Source organism: Chlamydotis macqueenii, chromosome 22 (genome assembly GCF_036417535.1).
Source record: "Chlamydotis macqueenii isolate bChlMac1 chromosome 22, bChlMac1.mat, whole genome shotgun sequence".
NCBI classification, from domain to species: Eukaryota; Metazoa; Chordata; class Aves; order Otidiformes; family Otididae; genus Chlamydotis; species Chlamydotis macqueenii.
The window spans coordinates 1,934,131-1,940,174 of record NC_141577.1 but is presented as its reverse complement, the minus strand read 5'-3'; positions in this window follow the sequence as shown (position 1 = coordinate 1,940,174).

Genomic DNA, 6,044 nt, shown 5'->3' with positions numbered 1-6,044 from the left:
GCGTAACAGATTGTGTTGAACTCTGCTGTCACTGGTGTGAGTTGTTCACTTCAGGTGTGGGGGGGAATTTGGAGCCTCTCATCCAAATCGGACTAACTCCATCTGCTTTGTAGCAGGGCTGTGTCCCAAATGTCAGGCGAGAATAGTGCTTGCCTGAAAGCCAAGGACTGTCACACGCAAAGAACCAGGTCAGTTGACACTTTTATATACAAGGGAGACTCACAGCCCAGGGATATGGGTAAGCGCAGCGTTCCTGCAGCTGTGCCTGCATGGGAGGACTTGAAGTGATTCAGACTGCAGCTTCACACTGATGTCCAACAAAACCTGACCAGTGCCCATCCAAAAGGTAAATGTTAAGCTTTTACAAAAAGTGGTAACGGGGAAGATCTGAAAGGCTGGGGGGGATTTTGTAGTCACCTACAGAACAGCTACGAAGGCCGGTTTTCCTTAGGCTGGTGGGTGGCTGTGTGCAGCTGCGGGGGAGACAGCTTGGCTAATTGTGTGAGCCTTGAGTTGATGGCACTCTGCTTGCATATTAATTACGGTATTTCTTCCCTCAAGTCAAAACCTGCTCTTTTCAGCAAAAAGAGGGTTTCTTCCTCTTTTCCTGCTCCCCACCATATCTGTTTGGAGGGGGGGAGAGTTGGCTTTTTTAAGCTACACACGTGATTCTGAAGTGGATGCTTTGAGAAGCTCAATTCAAGCACAGAAAAATGTTTTCAAGCTGGCTTTAATCATCTTCACTTGCTGCCCCAATACTGTACATGCAGGTACAAGCCAATGAAAATGTGAATACTTCAGTTTTTTCCTCTTTGGGAAAACTGGCTAAGAATATTTTACAAAATAGCGTGCACCCTCACAGCTGTCAGTCCTGCTGCATATAAACCACAAAAATACAAGAGTTTTACATTAAGAAAGACCACACACATATAAAACATTACATAACACAGGTATAAAATTGCCATTTGCTTTTTAAATCTATTACCGTTCTCAAGTATCCATCACAAGCCCATCCCCTTGTCTCGAACATGAAACTGGGGCGTAAAGAGCCCCCTCGTTCACCCCTCTGCGGCATTTATTTCAAGGTGGAGTTGTTTAAACTTCTGAATCTGTCATCAAAGCAAAGTTTATCACAAAATACGAGTGGGCTAGTGAAGGCAGCCAAATTTGTTCACTAATGCGGTTACATCCTGGCTTCCAAAAGGACAAAGCTACCCAGGGTGAGTGTGTCAGTCGTGTACGAGCTCTGCACCTAACTCTCCTTTTCCCCGTAGGTGACGGATGCACGCGGCAAGGTGTAAGGTTGATGTGTGCCAGTCAGACGGTGAGATGTCTCCTGCCTTTTTCATTAAGAGATTGAAGGCGAAGCTCGTGGTAGCAATTAACTCGTGGCTAATGGAGTTCTGATAATTTCCCAGTCTAATGGGACTCCCTTGTTTTAGGTAATTATTTTCAATGCAACTTATTGGGGACTTCAGGATGGAAAATGTGAAGTAGCATAGATTTCTGTGTCCTTGCACGGTTGTATCGCTTTCATATGATGCACCCCTGGCAAGATACTTATCTACTTGCCTTAGCCTTCTGAAGCGGCTACCAGGAGGAGAAAGGCTATGGTTAGAAGTGACTGGCTGAGTTGTTCTGGGTGCATCTCTCATTGCCTCGTACCTTTAACGATCTTGGACCTTTTTATGTGAATTTTCTTTGCCAGTGCATGTTAGTATTTTGCCCCCTTGTACTTTTTAGGGGGCTAATGCAGTTTAAAAGGCATAGGCTGTGTTTAAAGATTTGTAGGGTATGGGTACAATCCCTCACCTGTCTTGTGTGGGTGTATAAGTTCTGAATTTTTTGATAGGCTGAAGGTGTCAGTTTGGGTGCTTCTAAAAAATTCATTGGTGCTTTTCTCTGTGTGCTTGTGTGGGTTTGGGTTTGTTTTTTTCCTGGTGCCATTAGTAATCAAATTCAAGGACGAAGTTCAGTTCAAACTTGGAGCTGCTACTTTACCAAGTGTTGTCACTAAGACAGATGTATACGTTTTTCTATTTGAGGTATAAACTTCTGAGATTAATGACAGATTCTTGAGTCCTGGACAATATCTGAAATGGTCCAGGCGTTTGTTCATCGCTTAATTTTGAGGTGGGGAGTAGGACAACATGATGGGGAAGATTATTTAGTTTTAACTGCATGAAAAGATCAAGCCCTTTTAAGAAAACAAGGCCACCAACTTCAAAGTGCTAACATTCAAGAGGCATCCGCTGCCAGGGTCCCTGGCCGGCTGGGCACAAGGAGGGGGGGGGTGCTCCATCCAGAGGCCCTTGGACATCAAGCATTGCTTCACGGTTCCACTGCAAGTGTTAGGGCAAAATTCCCTTTTTCTTTTTTTTTTTTTTTTTTTTTAAGCAAGTACTGGGATCTAGCAGATATATACAGATTTGGATCAGTGTTCGATACCTGTCCTCTCGCTGGAGGGATGCCCTTTCTGCCTGCTTCTGAGGCTCCCTCTCCATCCGCACTGCAGGCAGAAGCTTTAGTGAGGGTTTAGTGTCCCCTCCCCGCCCCGAGAGCAGCAGCACTGTCCTCGGCTTGTCGCATCCGAGATGCTCGCCTCCTTGCTGGCCCTTACTGGGAGGGGAGGACTGTTAGGGGAGCAGGATGACGGGGAAGCCTTTGGAGTGCTGCTTATCTACAGGGTTTTCAACAGGAGAGATGGGGGGAGGGGTGCATACTGTCCAGCCGAATCATCCCTCCCTCCAGAGAAGCACTCTGGCCTCTTGTTTCCCTAGCTCTTCAGCTCAGCAATCGATAGTGCAAGTGCTAAATGAAGCAGAGGTTGGGCTCGCAGGAGCCAGCATGGGAGCAGGTGGTAAATGCACGCCCCGGGTAATTGCTCTTCATTGCACAGTCACAACAAAAAATAACCTGAATGTGATAGTGCACTAAGCTCTGGTTCTTAAAAAAAAAAAAAAGAGAAAGGAATTAAAAAAAAATAAAATAAAAATGAGGTATACCAATAATCGGAGCTCCAGACAGGCACAGTGGTCACACCAGCTCTTGGGTTTGGTGGCAGCTGCTGAACCGAGCGGCTTTCTCCTGGATTCCTAGGTGCTGCTGTGCTCTGTCCCGGTGTCTGTGCCCGAGGCAGATGATCAGGGTTAAACAGTGTGGCGGTTATTTCGACAGCAAGACAAACACTTAGGCCCTTTATGTTATTCCAAGTCTGCTTTTAAAACCTAAATCTTCCCCAAATATGGACCAGGTCGGTTAAGGTGAGCGTTATTGTCACATCTGGTCACGGAGTCGGTTTTGTACGACTGCAGCTGTGTTACGCGTAGCACATCTTTACCCCACCAATCCAGCCACGCTTACTGCAGACACTTCTTCCATAGGAAGTCTTTTTTTTCTGCATCCTTTCAACCTTCTTACCTCAGAAATATAACTCTTGCCCCTCCAACAACCAGCCAAGGGTTGGGGTGTTTTCTATGCTTGTGAACATGGAGTAGGAGGAAGACTTCCAGTTGAAACAGCTTCGCTAGAGAAACATCGGAGCGGGCCCTCATGCCTCTGGCACATCACGGGATGCAAACCTCGCATTTACCGAAGGTACTCTTACAGGTCTGTCTGGAGGCATGAAAACCCACAGGAAAGCAGAGAGCGCTCTTAATATCTTCTTCCATCTGTGATGCAAAACACATTTAGACTTTGAATTCAGTCATCAAGACGAACGGTGCCTGAACACTGTTCCTTGACCTTTAAAATGCAGTTATTTTCCAAATCAGTAACCAAATGCACACCCGTAAGGAAGTTTACAGATGTGCACTGTCCAAGCGCTTCACATCAATCTGGGAAGAAGTGTCTGAGTCAACTGGAAGAAAATAGAAGGTGGACTCTTTACGCCTGAAAAAACATCACTGGTGCCATTTCTATAAACGGCCTTATATCAATAGAGACCCTTAAACCGTACTCACTGCTGCGGAGTATCTGCAAGCCCACTTAAACCAGCAAAGGGACTGAAACGCGTTAACTCCTCTCACGTGCACCAGTGGGCACAAACACGTACAGCTACGGCCTTGACTCCTCAAGTCCCGTTGCTGCTGAAGCAGCCACGTGGGACCGTGAGCAGCAGTGATTCCCGATCAGCGAAGGGAATCCTGGGCCCACTCCTGTAGGAATTTCTGGTCTCATACTTGCCATCGAGAGCTACACTCTGGAAAAAAGGTTTTAAGAGCTGGAAAAGGCGGCCGTGGAGGGAATACTTCCCACTGCCTCTGTTTTGTGGCATTTTCCAAACCAAATGCCAAAGCTTTGTGGCATTTTCCAAAGCCACTCAATAGGTTCAGTTTTCCGATTGCTGGCTAATTGGTTCTGTATCTCACTTGATTTCAGGAAAGCTGTGTCGAAGCATCCTCTCCACATGCTTTCAGCGTGCTGTGATGAGGTTATTGAAACAGGACCTAATTTCTGATTGAGCCCAGAAGCCTGGCCCACCTTCTGGTGCCCTAGAAAATTTTCACTCACTTAACTTTGGCAAATAAATCCTATTTCGGGCTCGTAGAAAACCCAGGGATAACTTAGACCTGGGCATGAAATGATGTAATGTTTTCTGTGCTTTGCTGCGTGGCCGTGACCTTTTTTTACCAGGGTTTGGGGATGTTTAAGTATCATTTCAAGGCTATTTTGGCAAAATCCTTCCTTGTTACTCAAGTAGGGTGCCTTGATTCGACACCAGCGTCCTCTGTCAGCTGTAGTAAGGTCTGTGTGTCTCAGGCGGGCGCTGCCTGCTACTTGCTGCTCACTCACTACTGGGAGTGCTGAGTATAAAATCAGCAAGGCTGATTGAGTTTAATATTAATTATTCTTTCTAGGGGAAGGTATCTGGGAAGTCGAGTGGTTTGAATTTCCTTTCCTGGTGGAAGAAAGAGGGGAAATAATCTAATGCGTAACCTAGTCAGTGCAGCCACCTTTTGCAAATAATATAGTACCTTAAAAAAAAAATGCCCTTTGCAATAAAACATTCCCCCAGAAAAAACCTGGAGTCCAGAAGCTTGCGGTTTTTCTGATGTGTCGCGTGTAGAAAGCAACTCAGTGTCAGCTCTTTTGTTCTTGTTCTTGGAGGTGGGAAAACATCTGAGCCAGGGTCTCACGGATTCGGAAATGAGAAGGAGCTGACGTTGCAACGTAAACGTGGCACGCTTCGGTCTCTTCTCCCGTTTCAGTTCTTCCACACAAGTGTAAGGTGGGTCCTGACCCAGGTGCTTCCCCAGACAGGCAGCAGCTCCCTGGGGGACTGGATGTGTAGTGCTGAAGTGAAGAAGTTAAGGTTTTGATGGATTTCAGTTAGTCTAGTGAATAAGTGACAATCATTTGAAGTCACTGGCACGGCGGCTCTGCCTTGCCAGTCTCTCGGCGAGCAGGAGGAATCGTCCCCACGAACCCTTTGCGTTGCAGCAAATGAGAACACACCGCTGAGAAAGAATTGGGCTGCGGTTTGTTCTGGGTTTGTTCTGCTGTTAGCTGCGCTGTTATCCTTCTGTGCATCCTCAGTCTATCAGTGATAAAAAATAAGCCAAAGTATCTGGGTATTCTGTGTTCCTCGGAGTACCCAGGTGCGCCTTCCAGAGATAGTTCTTGTCTCTGGATTTTCCACGTGCCAGCAAGGGCAAGTTTGTCAACTGTCACAGAACCAGCGAGCCTTCTGCTAGACCTCAAGCGTCTGCTGCTGTGGGTGCGCGCTCGGCTGTCCCAGTGTTCCTGCTGCTCCTCATCCGCTTCTGTCCTCTGTCTCAAGAAAAGCGGTAGGTTGCTCGTGGAGAGGGGGAGCAGTAAAGCTCTGCAACTTGCTGGAGAAGCTTACAGCCAGCGAGCTCTGTGCTGTAAGGGGAAGGGGGTGGGATGCTGTATCCACACCAGTGAGCAGAAAATACCTGCAGAGCTCCCTGCGCTGCCCACGCTGCTATTCTGCTTCCCTGTGGACAGGGTTATTGTCCCACCACTGGCAGATTACTCATTTTCCATTGAAATAGAGTTGGTAAAGCAAAAGCAAATAATGT